Source organism: Strix aluco, chromosome 4, assembly GCF_031877795.1.
Source record: "Strix aluco isolate bStrAlu1 chromosome 4, bStrAlu1.hap1, whole genome shotgun sequence".
In the NCBI taxonomy this organism is placed as follows: domain Eukaryota; kingdom Metazoa; phylum Chordata; class Aves; order Strigiformes; family Strigidae; genus Strix; species Strix aluco.
The window spans coordinates 80,941,674-80,963,649 of record NC_133934.1 but is presented as its reverse complement, the minus strand read 5'-3'; the positions used below and the strand labels follow the sequence as shown (position 1 = coordinate 80,963,649).

The 21,976-nt window shown below is 39.8% G+C and overlaps 1 protein-coding gene across 1 annotated transcript in view; it reads left to right on the top strand.

The window, feature by feature from the left end:
* Positions 1-7,133: 7,133 nt before the first annotated feature.
* The window catches only part of TTC29 (tetratricopeptide repeat domain 29), a 231,702-nt gene continuing 216,859 nt past the window's right edge, over positions 7,134-21,976 (top strand). Inside the window, exon 1 of the mRNA XM_074821508.1 lies at positions 7,134-7,226. The gene's annotated coding sequence lies outside the window, so the exon portion shown is untranslated. The remainder of the gene's footprint in view (positions 7,227-21,976) is intronic.

The following is a 21,976-nucleotide window of genomic DNA, read 5'->3' as shown; positions in this document are numbered from 1 at the left end:
ACTCTGTAAGGCTTTTAAACTCATTCTGTCCTCATTCCCATAACAACCTCTGACACTTTTTGAGATTTTCTGCTTTTGGGCTAAAGCTTCTCATGTTTCATTTGAACTCTGCTTGATTTTTGGATGGAGAAAATGGAGCAAAGGGAATGTAAACGGGTTAACATGTTTATGTTCCTCCCACACACCCTCTCTTTTTAATGCATGTGTAGGAGGAATGAAGAAGCTATCATTTCCTTCACTTGCTACAGCTTTCATTTCCTTTCCCAATGTGGAGGCAGTGACTGCAAGAAATAAAAAATACTCTGCATCATTTGTTGTGATTTTATGTTAAAGTTTTAGGGTTTCAGGTTTTCTTCCAGAAAATAAATTATGAAATATTGCCTTTGTAGGAAACACATGCCTAAATCAATTCTTTCTTAGTCATCAGACTCATGCAAGAATGTGTGTCTATCACTTGGAACATGCTTAAACATTTTGCTGAAAGTTTGTTGAATTGCAGGTTATATGAATTTTGATACAAACCCCACTCTGTGTTTGCTCAGGCAGACAGCCAATTTTATTTTCTTAAGACTCTTCATTCACCTAAAGGTCTAGCAAGAAATAAAAGGAGTATTTATTGAAAAATAGGCTAGGGGTAGACCTCATGACATCACAGTGAAGGCAGGCTGTGCTGTACCTGCATCATTCCTGACCATGCTTCTCTCATCTGTTCTTGAAGACTTCTGATGTCAGAAACTCTACTTTTTAGGTAAACTGTTCCAGAGCTTCACTAATCATACCATTAAAAAGCAGGTACTTTTTCTGAATGCCTGTGTAAGTCCACTATTTCTTTTGTCTGCCATGGACACTGCGAACAAATTCATGTTCTTCTTCATCATGGCAGCTTGTCTGTGTTGAAGATCGTTATTTTGTCCTTGCTAAGTCCCACATTCAGTACTCAAAGATTTTTCCAGGTGGTATTTTCAGTAGTTTCCAGAGTTTTACAACCTCCTCTTAGCTTCCACCTTTGGTTCTTCAGGAAGGATGATGTGTCTCTTCCAAACAAGTAAATGCAGGACGTGGATCAAAAAGTACTTTCGGTGAGAGACTAGAGCAATCTAAGCAATCGAATCACCCGCCATCCAAACAGTTAAGTATGCCAGCAAACTGGCCGCCAGGTATGCCAGGGAATAAATTCCTGGTTAGATGCCATTGAAGAGGCCTAAGAGAGCAAAAATAAGCTCTAGATAAACAATGTCAGTTAAATAGAATTTAACTGTATGCAAAATATTGTAAGACTTCAGCAATTACAGCTATTTACTTTAGAAAATAAGTAAACTGTGTAATAGAAAAATTAGTCAGAGTATGTTTTTTCTATGTAGTAGAGGGGACTCAAAACATGTAAACTAATGCCGGGCCCTGAAATTTTTGACAAAGCTCTATTAGCAGGTACAAGCATGCACATGTAGGCATGCTGTAGCTAAAATGGCTACCTCCAGCTGACTTTGTATGAATTTTTAGTACATAGTCTTAAATTCTTGCTGTCTGAGAATTTATTGGAGAGGGATTAAGCATCAGTTTATAAATAAATTGCCCTTCAAAAAGGGCATTTTTTTAGTAAATGGTAAATTGTTGCACCTGCTAAGAAGTTCCTCCTAACTGTGGGAGGAATAGTGAAAGAAGTGATATTTTTAATTAGACTACCTTTTCTTTCTCCTTAGTTTCTCGTGTTCATTCGGGGAAATTACTGTTTTCATTTCCAGAAATTCTTGTTTCAGACTCTTCTCATGTATTTGGAACTAATCTTAGACCACCAGAAGTCAGAAGCAACAGCCCAATTCAAGTCTTTCAAAGTTTTGGTAGAATTATTTTTTGAAAGTATATTATCTGGGGCCCTAACTGATTAGGCAGCTGGAAGAAGGAACTGTTTCCATAACGGAATGCTAGAAGAACCTGTGAAGCAAAAAACTGATTCTGACAGTAGACAGCATTAAGCCTGCCTCACCTCAATAGCAAGTGTGTCCAGCTGGAGAAGAAATTGGCCGTGTGGTCATCCATTAAGCCACTGTTGACCATTGCCTCTTCACACATGAGCCCTTTCTTGGTAATGCCCATGTTCACTGGCACCGTGTCCATTCCTGTGTGTATGTCTTAAAACTTGCAAACTTATGTGTATCTGAAAGTGTGGGATCTTTTTACATGAGGGTGTAAATCCTAGGATAAACTGTGATGTGGATGGAGTATTATTGACTGCAAAGGAAAACATAGCTGGTTAAAATTAGACTGTTTCTGTAATTTAAAGAAAAATAAGTCTTATGCCCTCCTTTTCCTCTTTACTGAGATGTATATACAGACTCATAAAGCATGTGAGACAAAGTTTCAGTTCAGTCAGAAGACTCCACTGCAATCTGTAGGATTTACTGTAAAGAAAAATACAAATGCTTGTTTAACCTCAAAAATATCAAGAACATCAACTCCTGACTTGCCTGTTTTTACTGGAGATTCCTCTAGATGACTGGAAAAAGTTGTTCTGAGTTAAAAAAAGAATAACATGGAGGGAAAGCCAAACTAATGCCAGAGGACAGTTTAAAACTGTTGAGGACAGATGTTTAGTGTGTTCTCTGGGTCAGTTTGGGGAAAAATATGCTGCTCTGACCCACTCAGAAATTCTGTTGACACTGACAGTTATCTGGTTTTTTTTCTGGATAAATAGAAAAGCATCATATTGCTTAACAGTAATAGTGGCATTTCAAATTTGTCTATTTAGTCATGATGGTTAACCTGTGGGCAGTCAGAAATTTAAAAAAAAAAAAAAAAAAGTTTTTTACCTGGACAGATGAAGCCCCATGAAAACGTTCAAAATAATCCCCTTTCAGGTTGCTTTCTCTAGCATGGGTTGGACTGGGAGTAAGAGGCGTGGGTGAGGAATATGACTTGAACAGAGAGCACCTTGGGGGTATCCCAGAAAGGGCCCTATATTTTAATCATATATTGAAATTAGGAATTTTCAGCCCCCAGAGCAGCATAGATTTAGGTAAGTGGAAAGTGTGCTGCCTTCTAGGACACCAAGTGTTGTAATGTCCCTGTATGCAGTTCAACGTTATACCCTACACCTTTCTTTTAATAAGTGTCAGGTGTTTCTGGATTCCATTGAATCTTCTATGAACGGTGGCAAATCATCTAAGAAGTGATGGCAGAGTAACTTAAGCATTATAGAACTAGGAAGAAGTCAGTAATATTTGCGTGAAAAAAGAGATGAAAGTTCTCGTTATAGTTGGCAGAACACACAGGGCAGAGGGAAAGATCTGTAGGTGGAGGCTTCAGGTTTTTTAGCAGCTCAGAGGACAACTGACTTGAGTTCTTCAAGAGGCACCTTGTAGAGTGCCAAAAATATATTTGGCTAAAGTTACAGCCACTGCAGAGCACTGTTGGGTTGTCATGGGTTTTACGGAGGCTGGGAAATGAGACTTAGAGCCAGCAAAGATGAGGGCCTTCAGAAAGGCTTTTCTGCTCCCAACAAATGTGCTGGGGAGCTGCAGCTGTTGGGAGTCGGGGAATCTGCTAGAGCTGAGTAGTTCAATTCGTGAGCTGAATGCAGAGCTGATAAAGTGATTCTGTCTGGCCTGTGGTGTCTGTGTAGATTATGCAATTGCTTAGTACACAAACGGGTAAGCTGCCTCTCCATACTGGGCTCTGCATGTGGAAGCAGCATGTGGTGCTAGGCAGGACTGTCCTGAGGTAATTCTTTAATGTTCAGTAACTATCTGGTATGTGGCCTTGCAAATTACTGTCTTCTCTCCAGGGGAAGAAGGTGCCTAGAATCTGGCCCAAAATCACAGAATCACAGAATCATCTAGGTTGGAAAAGACCTTGAAGATCATCTAGTCCAACCACTGACCTAAAACTGACAGTTCTCAACTCCACCAGATCCCTCAGCGCTGTGTCAGCCCGACTCTTCAACCCCTCCAGGGATGGGGACTCCACCACTGCTCTGGGCAGCCCATTCCAACACCCAACAACACTGTCTGTAAAGAAATACTTCCTAATATCTAGTCTAAACCCTCCCTGGCACAACTTGAGGCCATTACCTTTTGTCCTATCACTTATCACTTGGTTCAAGAGACTCATCCCCCCCTCTCTGCACCCTCCTTTCAGGGAGTTGTAGAGGGTGTGAGGTCTCCCCTCACCCTCCTCTTCTCCAGACTAAACACACCCAGTTCCCTCAGCTGCTCCCCATCACACCTGTGCTCCAGACCCTTCACCAGCTTCGTTGCCCTTCTCTGTACACGCTTGAGTCATTCAATGTCCTTTTTGTAGTGAGGGGCCCAAAACTGAACACAGTAATCGAGCTGCGGCCTCACCAGTGCCGAGTACAGGGGTAAGATCCCTTCCCTGTCCCTGCTGGCCACGCTATTTCTGATACAAGCCAGGATACCATTGGCCTTCTTGGCCACCTGGGCACACTGCTGGCTCATGTTCAGCCGGCTGTCAATCAACACTCCCAGGTCCCTCTCTGACTGGCAGCTCTCCAGCCACTCCTGCCCAAGCCTGTAGATCAGACTGTAAATCAGACTGTAAAGATTAATCACATCAGTATTTAAAATTAAATAAATAATAATGCCTTGTTGACAGGGAAATGCTGGCTCTGATACCTGGAGAAACCATCTGTGAATTACTGTTAACACCAGAAAGCATAGGCTAAAAGACAAGCCATATCTTAATTATCAAGAGAATATGTATAGAGATATATGTGTATACCAATAGTCTGGAATGCCAAGACTCTGGTGTGCTGGCTTCAGGAGAGAAGGAGGAATCCTCAGTATCATCACTAGCTTCTGGCCCACCTCCCCTAGAAGTCTTAAAGTCCACCAGCCTCTAACTTGTAGGTAGCTGTAGAGTACTGATCCTCCAGGATAGCATCAGCTATTCTGAATCCTACCACCCTGTCCTGAAAGACTCTGTGTAATGGTTTAGCCTCTGCCGGGGTCTGAGACCACGCGGCCGCTGTCCCTCCCCCACAAAGGGAGTGAAATACAAAGCCCCAAGACTGAAATAAGGAAAGGTTTAATACAACAATGCAATAGCAACACAACAAACAACAGCAATAACAATAACAGTAATAGTGATAGCAATGAACAGAGCAAAATAGCTACCAAATACAGCAGTTTGAAGCACGATGTACAAAACCACGAGTGCACCTCGCTCCGAGCCAGGAAAAATGTGACCTGCCAGGATGTGACGTCGGCATGGTATCTGAATAACCCGGCTAGAGCTCCCCCCCACTGCTGGGGAAACTTAACCCTATCCTGGTTAAACCAGGACACTCTGTCATTCTAAAACTTTTCTGGATGTTAGTCTTTCCATGCCTGTTTGAAACTGCTTTCTTCCTAACAATTCTTGGAAGGCGCAGGCAGAATTAATGCAGTAAAGAGCTAAATGTTTTCCAGCTGAACTTCTGGCAGTCTGGACATGCATCTAATGCAGTTGCATTCTAGACCAAATCCACATCTGATCAAAACCCCTAATGGAAACAGAGGTGCAGCCCCTATTCCAAAGTAATGGGTATCAAATTCACCTGGGTGAAGGAAACATTGCAGGCAAGAGGTTTCTTATTATTGACGCAAATTTGACAGCTTGCACAACAGTGTAAGAAGACAGTAGAACCCAAACAAACACTAAATAACCCTGGTGAAATAGAAGATGCAGCTAACCCCCAATGATAAAATGTATTGTTTAATGATCTACTTAAGCTGCAAGTTTTCCTACTTAGCCTGAAATATCCTGAATCTCCTATAGGATGGTGGTGTATAACATTAAATACCTTGGTTGTAAAGCCATCAATACTGTCTTTAGGGCTGCCTACATTGACTTAACTGGAGGCTCTTTAGTTTTCCTTAGAGAAATGTCTCTTTGATGAACATGTCATCTTCAAACTGAGGCAAAGCACTTTCCAGACTATTGTTGACTCCTGCAATATGAACTGCCCGGTTAAATATCTTCTACTGTAGATGAGGAAATACAGACTTTGCATTAGACTAAAAGACCCAAGGAGAGTTGTTAACTTATTGATTTTACAATATAGGTTGTAGTTACCACATTTGTTCTTTAATTTGGCACTCCAGATATCAACCACTACCAAGAAGAGAAGAAGCTGATATTTATAGTGATACTCTGCTCTGTCCAAGCAACAGATGCCGCTACCATGAAACACTGACCTCCACAAAAACAGTTCACTCATTGCTATTATCTGAAATAGCAGCTTCCTCTGAATACACAGCTCTGAATGGTATAGATGTACCGTACTGAGATGAGTCAGCAGGGAATGCCATACGTGAAGGAATACTCTTCTTTCTCCACATAGTCACTGTGACGTGGGGATGCCCTCTGGACACCCTAGTAAAAGTTTCCTGCTGACACTAACAGTGCAAAGTAGCTTTCCCACGGGGTGGTGTTTGAATACCCAGAAGCATTCACAACTGTGGGAATGCTGTGGATTTCCCCTGACTCAAACTCGAGGAAAAACACCTTGAAAGTGATTAATTTGTGTAACATGAGAATGTAGTTTAAAAAGGGTAAAACTGCTCACAGCTGTGTATTCTTACTCACTCTCACCTGTGGTTAGCACAGAGTGTCTGGTCTGTACACCAAAGCATATAAATAGACTCCTGTTATCGCAAAGCATGGCAAGCTCTCCAGTCATATCAGTACTGGCATGGCTTACTCCTTAGCATGCTCAGTTGTTTTTATCATTAAACAGACATTGTCCTTAACCGTTTCATTTGCAGTGTTGCACAGCTCTCCTCTCAGGGACCATTTATACATTTTCATAGAAGTTTTATAGCCTTAATTCAGAGCTGGTGATAAATAAAGCTGTTCTCAAACTTAGAAATACCGAGAGCCAAGAATCACAGTTTATCGTATCTCCAAAACAAATAAGGCATGTGTCAAACTTGCCTATCCATTGGCAAGGGGGTGCCATGAGCACTAGTGTCTGATTGTTGATAAGGGAATGTGGACATTGTGAAGTGTTGACTGATAAAGCACTCAAGGGAATGGAAAAGAGAAAGTTGTGGAAGATGCAAAAATGTATCAGCTGATATCCCAGTAGGACTTTTTTTTCCGGTTCTGTGAAGATATTCTCCTGATCAGTTGAAGGAAGAAGTAATGCTCAAACTTCCAGCAAAATCAGTTTTAGGAGTTTTATTCTACTAGTTTTGTGGAGTTGCTATGTGGTGATGGACAGTCTGGTAAGCGAGGCTTTTTTGAAAGTGCGTGCCAGGTCTAGTTCCCCTGGCTTTTATTTTTGTGGTTATGGATGCTTTTCACCTTTGAAAAAGTATACCCTTTGTTATCTTGATCAGAACATCGGAGAGCTGATGTAACAGAATTGATGGACACTTTGGTCTTTGGCTTGCTCTTTACTCTGTTACTTATACGTAAATGAGGACAATCGCATTCAAAAGGGAGACTTTTTCCTACTTCGGTTTTTTTTTTGTGTAGTTTTGTTTTCAGTACCTTTGAACGCATCTCAAGGCTTGTCTTTTCTTTTTACTGCTTCCTCTCTAAGAATTGTACTTCTTGTTCTCATAGGCTATGTCAGCTACTCATTCTGTTGCTAGTAAATCAGCCAGGATCATTTCCAGTAACAGAGGCCATGTGTCATGATGCACTAGGCACAATTATAAATAGATTCTTGCATGGACCTCAGAAGGGTAAGTAGACATTCAAGATTGCTGTAGTCATGTAGGAGAAGAATAACAACTCTAAAAACTAATGCCAGGACCCAGTGTTCGGTTATTCAGAGGGCTGTTTTTTCTCTCAGGGGGCTTGGCTTGTGTAACTCTTCAGACATTTTTTAATTTCTTTTAGTTTAATTTCATTTGTTTTCCTCTGGCACATGGACAAACTGCTGCTACCCAGCATGTGCTTTAGTGTTATTGTTAGCTTTCAGGAGGAAAAGGAAAGGTTTCACTATTATGGTTATTTCTGGTTTTCACGTTCCTGTGTTCTTTTCACAGCTTCTGTCCCCACACATGCACAGCTTTGTCATGTGTGTGTAAGAAGTCTCCCTATATTCTGTGTTATAAGAAATCTGATAGTTGAGTCGAGCAAGAAATTTTTCAGTCAGAGGAACTCAGCAAGAATTTGAAAATATTTCATCTGGGCCTCCTTGAGTGCAAGAGTTTTTGGCAGTATTTTGAGAACATGCGTACTTCTTTTTAAAAAATCAGTTATATAGTCAGAAAACAGTACTAGTTGCGTTGATGTAGCTGCTAAGCCTGACCAAACAGTTAGTTGTGGATAGGCTTTGCAATATGTTTTGCAGTGGTTTTGTTATTTTCCCCCAAATACATTATACACAGTTTTCTGAAATGCTTTATTCTCCCTCCCTGCCATCTTATAGGATAGAGCAAGCCAGATGGGTGTCTAAAAATTTCACCGAGTTTTTTTGACTTGGGGATTTAACAGACAACTTCTGATGTTCTTTAGCTTCTTTAACAAACAGCGACAGTCTTGATGTGGTACTTTGTCTTCTTAACCTGCAGCTCTCTGTGCTGCATCTCTGCTGGAGGTTTCCATCTCTGAAGCTGACTCAGCGAAGCGCTTGAGTCTCAGCCACTGTAATGTGAAGCCCAGCATTTTATCTTTAAACAGTGATGAGAAAGTGTGTATTTCCTTCTCGTAAATCAGATTTGGGAGTAATAGTTTTAGAAAAGTGTAAACCAGGGCTAGTAGAGATGTGTGGATATGGCTTAAACCATCGCAGCCATATTTGCCTTTTACTAAAGCCTGGGAGAGTATAAGCCTCCTAAACTCTGTTCTGGTACAAAACCAAAATGAAGCAGAAGCCTCACTGGCTGTATGGGTGACAAATAAACACAGGGCTCACACACCCACAAAAGAAAAGTTTGGGTTTGGCTGAAGAAACTTCCTGAAGAAACTTGGGAAGTCACACTTCCCAAGGACTTGATCTCATGTACTAATGGATGAACTACAGTGAACAAATCCTCAAAAGGTTCTTGGCATGTACATTTCCTATTTTTCAGGGACAGTTCAAGTAGGGCTAGATTTTAGCGAAACATGATTTATTTTTAAAAACTTTGGGTTGACTTGTATGGGTGTAATAAAACAACTGGGCTGCAAAGTATGGCATATTTAGTTTGATCTCCTCATGTAGGCTGTATAAGTTTTGGAGGGCTAGAGCACAAAGTGGCAGCATGATGCCTGTGTGTTTGCTCAGCACTCCCACTTGCAAGGCTCTGGTTTCAACTGATTACTATGTGCCGTTTTAACCATGTAGCTTTGGCATTTCCATGGCATATTTCCTCAGCAAGTGTCAGTATTACTCTGAATGAAGCTTTCCAGAAACAGCAAAAATGATTCAGCTTTCTACGATAGGGAGAAAATATGTTTTGCCTATGTGTCTAGAAAATATAGTGTCTTTAGTAAATAGGTCTTGATTTAAAAAAAAAAAAAAAACTGACACAGGAGTTTTGATATCAAGGGTTTCCCTTATTTTTTCTGATCTGCGGGAAGAAAAAACCAAAAAAGTATGCAGATTGGAGACTTGTTACGAGTCTGTCATCTTCAATTGACGCCTGTGGCCAAAACGGAAGATGGTTTGAAATCTGACGTCGCTGTGCCTGTCCCCACCTCCCCTGGGGCCGCTCCTGTATCTAAAGTCGCTGCCGTCGTACCCCCGGAGCGCTGGGGAAAAGCCCGGTGACCAGGGACGTTCCTCAGGGCCAGGAGCGTTTTCCCGCCTTTCCCGCCGGCAGCAGCCACCGCGTTTCCCGCCCGGCGCGCGGCGGCGCCCCGCTCCCCGCTAGGTGTCGCCGTTGCTCTTCCTCACATCCGCCCCGGCGGCCGTGCCAGCGCCGGCTCGGAGCAGGAGCCCACCCCCCCCCCCCGCCCCTCCAAACCCCGGGCGACCGGATCCTCCCGGGGGGCGAGCGAGAAGCCCCTCGGGGACAAGGCCCAGGGAAGCGCCCACTTGCGGGATTCCCGGGGCGGGTCTCCCCGGAGCGCTGCTGCGGGCGGCTGGCTCTGGTCTCTGGAGCTCGCCTGATGCTGCTCTCACTGGAATGTAGTGTGATGGTTTAAATGCCAGAAAATTAGCCAGTATTGTTTAATTAAATTAATCTTGCGTTCCTTGTGTCGTTCAACCCGAATCTTTGCCACCGGCTCTAAAGTAACGTGTTAGGTTACAGTTCCAAAACTGGTACGAAATGGGTTACACTGATTCAAATCCCATATGGTTTGTCCCTTCCCTATAAATTCTTGAAAACTACATAGATGAGTTTCTCTCATCTTATCATTCAAAAACCTGGATTAGCAAAGCATTATTAAGGCTGCAAAATCAAGCACACATGTAACAGCGCCTGTGCATCCTGTGTTTTCTCCTTTCTGCAGAAGTACAGTGTCTGTACACAAACACACACTGCTTATTTTTGCCGTGTCAGCATGTTCTTTCATCTTCATTGGGATGGCCTTCATCAGCATTCGATGCTTTGTTTCACCTTCATTGAAAAAGATGAGATACGATATTTATATTCTGTAATGATGACTGAATTAGTAAATTTTTTTTTTGTGGACACTTTTGTAATACTTTACAATATCCATATAAAATCAAACAGTGTTACTGGGCAACCTGGACAGTGTTGCGAGGCGAAGTTAAAAATTGCCTAACTGCTGCTATTAATTTTGACGGTCACAGTGAGATGTCTTAAATGCTTTCCAAAGCCCTCTGCATTTTTATGCCACATTAGGTACTCAGAAAACCATTATAATACATTCAATTTTGGCTGAAACTGTGAGGACTCAGAAAACTTGGTCAGTTGTTTCACATGGGGCATGTATGAGGTGAGAGAATTAGTGATTATCACGTTAGTTAAGTTAAGGTTTCCCTTCGGAGTCCTGCCTTGTGTTACATACAGAGGCAGACACAGGATCTCATTCTTCAGGCAGCATTCAACTGTCTTGACCCTAAGAATATACTTTTCTTTCTCTCTACAGTCGTCTCCTTAATTTGCCACCCATCTTCTGTATTATTTAAAAACCAAACAACAGCAACAAAAACAACAGAAAAAGAAATGAGACAAAATTATAAGGACAATAGCAGTCTTGGCTGTGCAGCTGTGATCACTGTAGAGCAATGTATGTCACAAGGAGTATGCACAGAAGAGAGCACATTAAGAAGGAACAGGCATTTGTAATTGCTTATCTTACTCATTTCTTTACTCACAAGCATAATATTCTTTTTAGTGGTTTGTGTAATTCCTTGGGTTATTCCCTAGGTTATTGTGTGTAATTCCCTAGGTTTGCTTTTAGAAAAGCAAAGTGAAAATACCAAACTAGATTTTGTGGAATTGTTACACCCCTGATAGGGGTCATCAGCAAGATGGCAATCTATGGATACATCTGACAGCCATCTGCTACTTGAGCTGTGTCACTGACAGCAGTAGCAGAGAGTTATCTTTTATACCAACTGTCAGTAGAAAGGAAGAAGGGGTGTGCGTCCCATGGATTCCCTAACCTCTTGCTGGGAGTCAAGAAATTTTCCTATACCATCAAAGTCCCTGGGAAGGAAATCTCGGCCGACTGACCGGCTCCTCAAAGACTGAACCTTTCTCTCCTTGTCTGATTACTACTCATTTCTCAGCTTCAGTCTTCCACCTCATCGTCCTCCCTGCCATGGTATTTTGTCCCAATATTCTTCCTTGAATCCTTCAGCTTGCTTATCTTTATTGTTCGTAGCTACCTCAGCACTCTCTCCAATTTCCTGTCTCACTCTTGCTTCAGTTCTCCTTGGTTTGCTGTCTTCTGAGCCCAGCACTCTCCAGGGTTAGATTAGATGAGCTGATACCACTACAAAACCTACAAGTTTCCTGTTACCTCCTGATTACTCCTGATGTCAGGCTTTTACCCCAGCTAGCACCACGTTGCCCACAGTTTTCATTTTCTCCACTTCCAGTACCAGTTTCCCTAATCCCATCCTTCATAACAGGGTCCATTCTAAGTCTTGGAGCCCTTGACCATAGGGCATTTTCCTGAATGTAACCTCCTTGCAAGCCAAGTTACTGTCCTGCCTGTATTTAAGTTAGGTGGGTTTTATCTTCAGATCTGATGAGCTTTACCTCCTTTCTTCAGTGTACTCTTTCCTCAGAGAAGTCCTCTGAGAAGATACCTACATAGCTTTTGAATGAGAGGTTGAGGACTGTCTTACATCCTGTCTCAAATTTTATACTTAAATCAGCTTGGTTGTATCAGAAGGAGACAGAAAGCGGAGAGCGTATCTTCCAGCTCATTCACTTCAGTGCTAGGTGTCACAGAATCACAGGTCTTAAGTCCAGAGGGGATGATAAAATCATCTTGTTTCAACTCTTACATGCTGCGAGCCCTTATATTTCACTCACTTAATATATATTGGATCTGATAAATTGAATTTTGACACTGAGATGATCATAGTTCCTTAAATAAGGATTGGAAAGCCTGAGGAAAAACACACGTGCACACACTTGGATGAGAAACAATGTGAATTACTGCCTTTGTCAAGATGATGGTGTTTTTCTGAGATCTGACATGATGACAGTGTGTAATACAATTATAAACTGAATAAACAGGTGATGTTGTAGTACGTATATGATGCCTTCTATCACATTTCTTGCTGCAGTATTTTCTTTCACGCTATTTTCTTCCAGCCCATCAAGATGTAAGATATTAAAATTCTACTACTGCTGTGAGTAGTTGCACAGTTTTCTTTTTTATACCAGCAGAAATGAGGAGGTAACTTAATTCTCATTAAGCTGAATTTTATTTGGTCCTCTCCTAAATAGAGTTGAGTGCCATTTAAATGCTCTGTTGTTATAAACCTACAGAAAGCAAATAATGCCACTGAGGACATTGCCTGAAAATGCATGAAAGGATTGTGATTTGGTTAAACTTGAGTTATTCATTGTTTGTGGACTGATATCAACAACAAGAGTATGGGTATTTTACTTGGAAAAGCCTTATAATATTTAGACATTGATGAGTGGGGTAAGTTAATCTAAGGAGGTCTGCTTTATATGGGTTTATGCATCATGCCCAGACAGTCTAACTGATTTCCAGAATTTACTTTCTCTTAAAGCTGTACCGTGCTTAATTTAGAAACAATTTCACTAGTGCTAAGTGCATTAGCACACACCATTATCGGTTCAGGAGCTGGGGTGTGCAAGTATTTTGTCTTTGAAATATCTTAATGTTTATGAGCTCTTTCAGTAACTTCCATTTAAAAAAATCATCTTCTGAAACAACTTTCAATATAAGGAAGAAACACGCAGAAGTTTACAAGCTTTATAAGAATAACAAAAATTACTTCAAAATTCTAAATAGGCCCAGCGCTTTGGATGTATAGAGGAAGATGATGGCTGTGTTTGAGTTAATATTATTATTTATCTTCTTTTGAAAGAGCACCTGGAGACCCCATTTGTGATCAGCTCCCCACTGTGTATTGTATACACACATAATAGTCTCTGGTATGCAGGAGGTCAGACGAGAAGGTGTTCTAGTCCCGTCTGGCCTTAGCCTATGAATAATAGAAGACATTTGCTGCCCAATGTTTACAATGAAAATAGACCTGGCAGATGGTGAGGAAACATGGAGGTACTCTGAATTCCCACTTTATAGTTGGATAACTGAGAAACTGATAGGCAACGCTTGCCCAGAGTTACAGAGAAGGTTGAGTTAGTACCAAGAATTAGATTGAGCACCAAACAAATGGGTTGGCCGCAAGCTTGGCCTTTCTTTTGCAGTTTCTAGCAGTTAATGGACTGATCGGTGCAGAGGCTGGATACCATTGCCAGCTCCTCTTTAGTTCCTTTTGAGAAAGTTAATACTGCTATGAAGCAATCCACCTGAAAAGGACGTACCAAGACCTAGCCTTCGGACTGACTGTAAAAGTGCTGGAGCAGGACTTAGCAATTCCTTCTCTTCATGCTTAATGAAGGCAGGAAATAACCTCATGCTAAACAACTATTTTCACTGTAAAGAAGATGGATTCGTAAGCGCATTTAGCAAGCCAAATAAGCTAACTTTAGCAGTGGTGTTTTATGCGTAATTTCACATCAGGGATTTACAGATCACCCAGGTGCCTGCCTTTTGGATTGCCTGTGTCCAAATTTTAAATCTTCACAAGTCCCTGCTCAGCTGGACGCTGGACTTGCCCAGTTTCTATGTGTGCCTACATCCATTTACATTTGTAGTCCCTAGACATCTAAAGCTCTCTTTTGGACTATGATCTGAACTGCATCAAATGAGACAGTACTGGAAAGACGCATCTCTAAGGATTCTCACTATTCATAAAGTCAGGGTTTCTCTGCCTGTCCCAGCTCCTGTGCTCTGCCTTCTGTTGTTCTTAGAGCAGGCTCTGTAAAATACCTGAGAGAGGGAAGCAAATGCTGCTTTCTGTTCAGTAGCTCAGTGGTTGCGATTTTTGCCCAGGAAAGCTGGGGTTTCATCTGACTACATGGGTTTTGACCTGTGTCCTAGAAGAATGCTCTAGTCACTAAGCTATATCTCTCTGATTTGGGGTTGTGCTCACTTCCCCTATCTGCCACAAAATACAGTGGGTTTCCTGCTTATTATGCTGGCCTTTTTTTGATTCTCATTCCAAAGCATCTGTTTCTTCACATAGTGGCATGAGGAACACAGCAGCTTTTCACAGGGATGACCAAGTATCCCAATACCTACAGTTGCAATGGTTTGATCACTATCACCAAACTCATACTGGTAGCTTAACTTGTCCAAATTCAAAACTAACTGAAAACTAGTGGCTTCACTTTTGCTGATTTTTCTGAAGTTTCTTTCCTGAGCAATGGAGAGAAACCGGTGAGCACTCTTAAAGACTTTCAAAGCATCAGAGAGAGCACAGGGGGGAATGCTGATTTCCCGCTGGTTTGTGAAGAGAATTTCCCGTGCCTCAGGTTCCAAAATGTTAACAGGAAACAATACACCCTTACACGAGGGAAGGCAGAAAAGAGGAATATTTGTTATTCTACTACACATATGCAAATCTAGAAAAATTGGCTGGAGAGATGAGTGCTGTTATAATAGCTGTACTAACCCCAAATATTTTTAGGTGTTTTCATATTCTGTTCCTGTTGCAGAGGAAGAGAAATGCTGCTTTTTCTCATTTCAAATCCTAATCTTATGTGATGCAAGTCTAATTCACACTTTACACCAAAAATTTCTGATATAGTGAGAAGCGAAAATGATGGTGAAATTTTCCAGTATTTCCTCATTTGCTTTGTCTGGACATAATTGCATTTGTTACTGTCTGAGTTATACTCAGTCTCTGCAGCTGTTTTTCCTCCTGTGTACTTGTGATCTTTTTAATGTTTATTTCTCAAATCCCTCAGAATCCTGAAAAAGGGACAAACATTGAGATGCAGTTAGCAAGAGGTGGTTTAAGGCTAAAATTTGGTGTGCAAACTCTGCATGTCCCAGACCATAGAAGTAACCAAGCTAAAAACTTCTTTCATAGTTTCTCTTAAAATGTATGTTCTCTCACATCTAAACCACAGAAAAATATCTTTCTATCACAGTAGCAATGGAGCCACAGTCAGGAACTCAAATGAACAAATGCCCTAATTTGCAGTTTTGAGTAATCTGGTTTTGGATATTTTTTTTCCCCTGGTTTGCTCTCAGACGAAATGCAAGACTTATTTGCAAAGCTGAAGCAAAATCAAAGCTTTTTAAGAATGATGTGAAGAGTTGTTTTGCACAAAAAAAAGGGACTTTGTTTTCTCAGCCCATGCACTCAACAGATGCTGGTCTTACTGGATAACATATTTTGGGATTTCTTAGTTGTAAAGAAAATATTAATACTGAAAAAAATTAAAATCCACATGGAAATCCCCTTTCATTTCTCATAAAGTCAAAGGCGAATAAGCCTTGCACTAAGCTACTTGTCATTTGATTCAAAATGTGTTTTCCTATTTGCTTCAGCGGAAGCATGTGCATAGAGGTTGCTTTATGCTGGTATCATAGAGGTTTGTGTATATAACTGCATGCCACATTAAGGATATAGATAAAAACAACAATAATTTGAAGAATGCAAAGATATAGCTGCAGTACTTACAGGTTTACACTCATATTATATATCTGATACATTAACTCCTGCTTAAGAGGCGAGTCAGCTATTGTGAAGCTGGCAATAGTTTGGAGCAGCAACTGAAAGTTCACATACTGTTCTTCCATGGAATGCCTTTGGGAAAATATTGTACATAATTCAACTGACTTGTGTAGTTTCAGTTGGACCTAGTTAGACTGTGCATCATTTATCCATGTGCCTGGATGTCAGAGATTAACATTCAATTAACCTTAATGCATTTTGTTTAAAAAAATACTAATTCATCCAAATAATGCTTAACTTATTTTGACAACATATTTTTGCTCTCAAAAACTGGGATGCAATTCAGCACCAGGCAGTTTCAGGGGTGTTAATGGTTTTCAAGACTGTGTGATGTTGAGGTGGTTTTTAAAATGTTTTTTTAAAAAAAAAAAAAAAAAAAAAGCGCGAAAAAAGTACAGAAACGTTACTGAGCATGTATTCCGTTTCCAGGAGAGGGAAAAAAAAGAGGAAATCTATTATTTAAGAAAGAAATACAGCCAGTGTGATAAAAGTGCCTTCCCACGTCTTCTGGCCAGGTGCTACGTGCATATAAATGTTTCACGTTAAGCTTTAAGATCAAGGAAGAGTCTGTGGGGAACCTTGTTTCCTGGAGATCTGCTTGCTAGAGTAGCTCCCAAGTACTGACTTCCCATTTTTTATTTGGTTATTAAGGATGAAAGGCTACATCATTTTCTGGAATAGCAGTTCCTTGCATGCCATTATCTTTGTCCACAGCTCTGAAACATGTATTTCCATAGGTTCATGTGGATACTTAGCGTAACTCAGCTTAGCCACTATCACTGCTGCTTTATGTATGTTTAATTCAAAGGATCACCTTTATATCATATTGTAGAGTGAACAAAAGATATATGGTTTCATTAGTTGAGAAACTGTCTTTTTTAGACACAGCTGAGTATACTGGGTCTCCAGCCTATGTAATACAGGGCACTCTCTTTTACTACTGAAAAGGAAACTTTGAAAGTCTAATTTTCTGACATGATTCACTCTGGGCAATGTGTGTATGTACATGCAGCCTTACATGTGCAAATCGCTAGTATGAAGTTTTGCACGCTATCAAATGTATACAGAAGCAGTAGAAAAAAAAATGTGATTGAAATCCATTTGTACTCAGTTTGCATCAGCAAATCATCCATAGGATTAAAAATTCCAGCACTTATTTATTTATCACAGCTACCTTTCATAAATAGCCCTTCCACAGTCAAGACATTTTTAAAAAGAGACTGGCACAATTAACACAGATGTTTAAAATATCTATATAACAAGATTAGGAAATAATTTTTTGGCTTGGATAAAAATCCTGGTTTAAGTACTATATTTTGCTATTCAGCTAATATTTATATTTCTAGTAAATGCTATCAACATGAATGCTTCTGAAGTTCAAATAAAATACTTGCATTAACATTTTCTTTTAAAAAAAAAGGTAATAAACAATTTAAGCTAAAAAATTCTTGCAAAATATTACCAATATAGATGACAGAAGTTGTGGTCAATCAGATGTAACATATCGCTGCAAGATGGTAAATGGTAATAGATTTTATACAGAGGTATCAAGGAAAGCACAATAGAGGCATCAATTTAGAATGAAACAAAGCCCTGAAAAACCAAACACAATCTAGTAATTTACCAAGGGTAAGAGTAAGTATAGGGTTGGCTTTTTTCTTAAGGGTGAAGGATCCAACCTATAGATCTTTGTCTTCCTCTGACCTGCCTGCTTCTGTGTCTCACTCTTTAATGTATTTGAAGGTATTTCTGATTCATCAGGACGCCTGAAAACAGGTGTCACAGAGTTGCTCAGGAAAAAGCTAATAATTGGCAATCTACTGTCTGGAGAGTTTATGCTTGTGCATTTTCTCTAACATGACACTCATAGCAAATATAAATTTAACAAGGACTGATCTATATTCTGTACTCTTCAGATATTGATACTGAATCTATTTCCTGCTGAGTCTAGGGAAGAGTAATTGTGTTGCTCCAAACTAGACACATGGTTGGTATTGTGTACAAAAGTGAAACATATTTTTGCCTATACCCAAGTTTTGTCTGTGGGACCAAAAAGCCGATACATATATATATATAAAAAAAATATGTATGTCTGAGTGTGTCTATATACAAAACTCATACTTCCAACTCTTCTGACATAGACATACAGACATGAAAATGCTACCATCTTTCTCTGAGAGATACAAACTGATTGATACATGTACCCTTTTAAACACCAAGAACATGTTAAGGAAAGAAAGAAACATTCATTTGCAAGTAAACATAAATGGTAAAGCAGAAATAATAATTCCAAATACTTTCTATTTTTACATTCGATTCACTTCAGCTTTTGATTCCCTCTCTCTTGTTGACTGTTTCCAAACCTTCCTGTGACTGGTTTTCAGTAGCTTCATAGAAAGGGTAATTCAGCTTTCTAAAAATGGAAGGCAACCTTTTGTTCCATATAAATATGATTAAGAGCAATTTCCATATGGTTGTATGAAAGCAACAGGAAGAAAAGAGAGCAAGCACAACTCTATCATCTTCACAACAAAAACAGGACTAAACCACAAGGCTTTGATAATTTGTTATCTGGTTGTGGTGTATACCATTTTGAAATGCTTTTTTGAGGCTTTCTTAAAAAAGCTGTTTACAACAGATAAAAATTTCTTTTTAGAACTTGGTCTTGCTTTACCTTGAACATAATGCAATGTGTATGGAGAAAACATTATCATCAACTTTTAAAGCAAAATAAGTGGTTTTGTTTAAGTTGCTGTTTAAAAGAGTAGTGTCTGGAAAAGTTTCATTTTGATTCCTAATTTCTGTGCTGGGAAATCTAAGCCTTAGCCAGCTAAAATGTACTGACTATAACCAGCTTTACCAAACCTGTTCTGTTTCTCCATCCACTATTATTTATGTGACTTTCATAGAAAAGAAAATGATGGAAACAATAGGAAGGACTTTCAAGTAGTAGAGGATAAGGACATGATTTCTATTAATTTAGTTTAGAGGATAAACACAGATAAAAGCACAGTAAGCAGGCGACTAATATCCTTGGCAGAGGAAGAAGACGGATAATCTGCATGGTCTATTGCCTTAGTAGCTCTTCGTTGCAATAGGTACTTAAGTTTGAATACTGTTTTTTAGCATAGTTGAGTTAATGAGAGTTTCTGAAAACAGACTAGGAGTAAGAGTTCAAAGAATCAAGACCTTTTTTCACAGATTTCTCAGACTTGGAAGTAAATGTAGTCCATCTGACATGAACAGAGATTAACAGTTACTCTTATGCTCCTAATTTGGCAAGACATTTGAGTACTTTCCTACATCTAACGATGCATTTGAGCACTCCATTGAGGAACACGTGTAAGGCTGTGAATACCTTCATTGAGAAGAACGATGCATCCTGAGTTGTGTTATCAAAGGAGCTTGAATCATCTCTGTTATCCTCCACTTTCGTATATCTTGTTGGCTTTCTATGGAGAGTCAGGGTGTCAGAAAAGCTAGCAGTAATAAACATTTTGCTAGGTTTCCTGTGGAGCATGGGGGTACAGTTTCTAAGATCTTTCTGAGAATTTTAACCTAAAATATATCTTTTGTGGGAACTTAAGATACCATGTTCTACTTTGCTTTCTGCCTCTGACACATTATTTTGGTGCAGTGAGCATTTTGTTTACTTCAGTGTTCTGTTAAGTGTTTCATGGCCTGACATGAACTGAATATCCGGTGGGAAATTCTGATCTAGGCTTCCATAATATGGCTGTTACAGGGTGGTTGAGCTGGTGACCAACATGAAGGCCTGTATCCTTATGTTATGCTTCTATATTTTTCCTTCCCTCCGCATGTATTCTCTTTCTAATTTCCTAGGTTTCTTCTGTTTTTCCTGTGGGAAGATTTTCTATTCACTGTGGATATTTAACATTTTCCTTTTTTGCTCAGACTTTTGTTAATCTTAACAGATGGATCAAAGAGAAAGTAAATATTTTTATTTCTAGTACCTTATTTTTATTACCAAAATCCTCTTTTTCTTCTTTCTAATCCTTTGCTTTTGATTCCATCTTCTTTTCTCTCTGTCCCATATTCTATCATCTAACCTTTATTTTCCTTCTCTACTTCTCCTCCTCTTTATTAATTTACCTTTAATTGCTCCCATAGTGGGGTTGTTTGGTTTTTAATTCCTCCAAAATAGGGAATAGTTCTATTTCTCCTTTTCTGATTTATTCAAGCCTGAAAAAGAATTGGTAATTGGTTTTATTTTTTAGGCTCAGGATTTTAGAAGCATGAGGTGGAGTCTTGTACTTCTGAGAAAGGATATATAGTTGCTGGCATTTGCTCACTCTGAGGAACAAGGACCTGCACTGAAAAAAAAAAAAACAAAAAACACCAAAAAAAGAAGAAAAAATTCAGAGTCAAGAATCCTAGAGGAGCCCCCTTGAGGGGCAAAAACCACCCTTCCTGATGTGAAAAACACATCATTTACACTGTTTCTAATAGATTGCAATTGCTCTTAGGTAAGCCTCGCTTATTGATAATGTAAGTGGTATGGTCTGGTTTTAATATGAATTTCAAAGCTGTGTAGTGAAAGGGAAAGTGAAGTTTTAAAAGCAGGGCGCCTCCTTAGGAAGTGTACTCTGACAGACACGGGGCTTGGCTTCTGTCTGATGTCTTCATGCTTTCCCTGCAAATCGAAGTGCTTGGTCATTAACACAGTGAGTCACAGTAATGTGTTATGATCTGATCCGGCATTTATAAGGAAATAGAGTGTCTAGCCTTGGATACCTCTCCTACAGGTCATTTGTCCTAGTGATAAAGAGAGTTCTTGCTCCCAAGAGAAAGCGAAGCCGCCCATTATGTCAGCTCACACCCTGGAAAAGGCTACTGATTTCAGTGCATCTATTTGTGATGTGCTCCTAAACGGGGTCAGTGTTATAACTGGGAGGAGGGAGCAGTTTCAATCGTGAGTGAGTGCTCGGAGAAATGGTATAACTGACTCTGTCAAAGATGAATATAAAACGTAGACAAGCTGGCTTGTTTTATATTCACTTTTTTTAAAAAAATACATATATAATGATTTGTTTTTTGGATCATTGATTTATATGTCAGACAGATGAAAAGCAGAATTTCTATGATGCCTTTATCATTATTCTGACAAGGACTGCTTTTAAGTTAAAGACTGATAAAGAATGCCAACTTTTGACATTACTAGAACAGCCCTATCAGCTTTAATTTTCTTTTGTTTTATTGTTGTCAAAGAAAGGCCATTAGAGATAAATTATGATCTCAAACTGCTTAATCTAGTAATGTGCATTTTTTTCCATAAATTGCCCTAGCCGGTTTAGAAAGCATTATATAATCTCACTGAGAAGCAAGCTACAGAAAGTAGAAATTGCAAATATCGAACAGCATCAGTCTTTAGGTCAGAGGTCCTCAAACCGCTGGAAGACCATGGGTGAACTGTCCACAGGTGAATGATTATGTCCATTCCACAGTTAAATGTATGAACCGATTTGTTCTGTTTGACTGTACTTTTGTGTGCACGGTTTTCTCAGCATGCTAGAGACCGCTAGAGTGTGCTCAATTATAACTCTGGTAGGAAGCACACATAGTGGTGCACAGGGAGTGTTCAGGGTTGCTGAAAGTTTATTTTTTCCACTAAATTAGGGAGCTAGTGCTCTTGTCATTATAGATCAAAGTTAATTGACCTCATGCCATTAGCATCAGTATAGTTACAGCACTGAGTTTATACAGAAAGCTGGGGAATTTAAAACTGGAAAGTCATTTTGACCAGTCTGTGTATGTATGCTGCAGTTTCACACTTGAAGTGAGGAGTAGCTGTGCAGATTATGA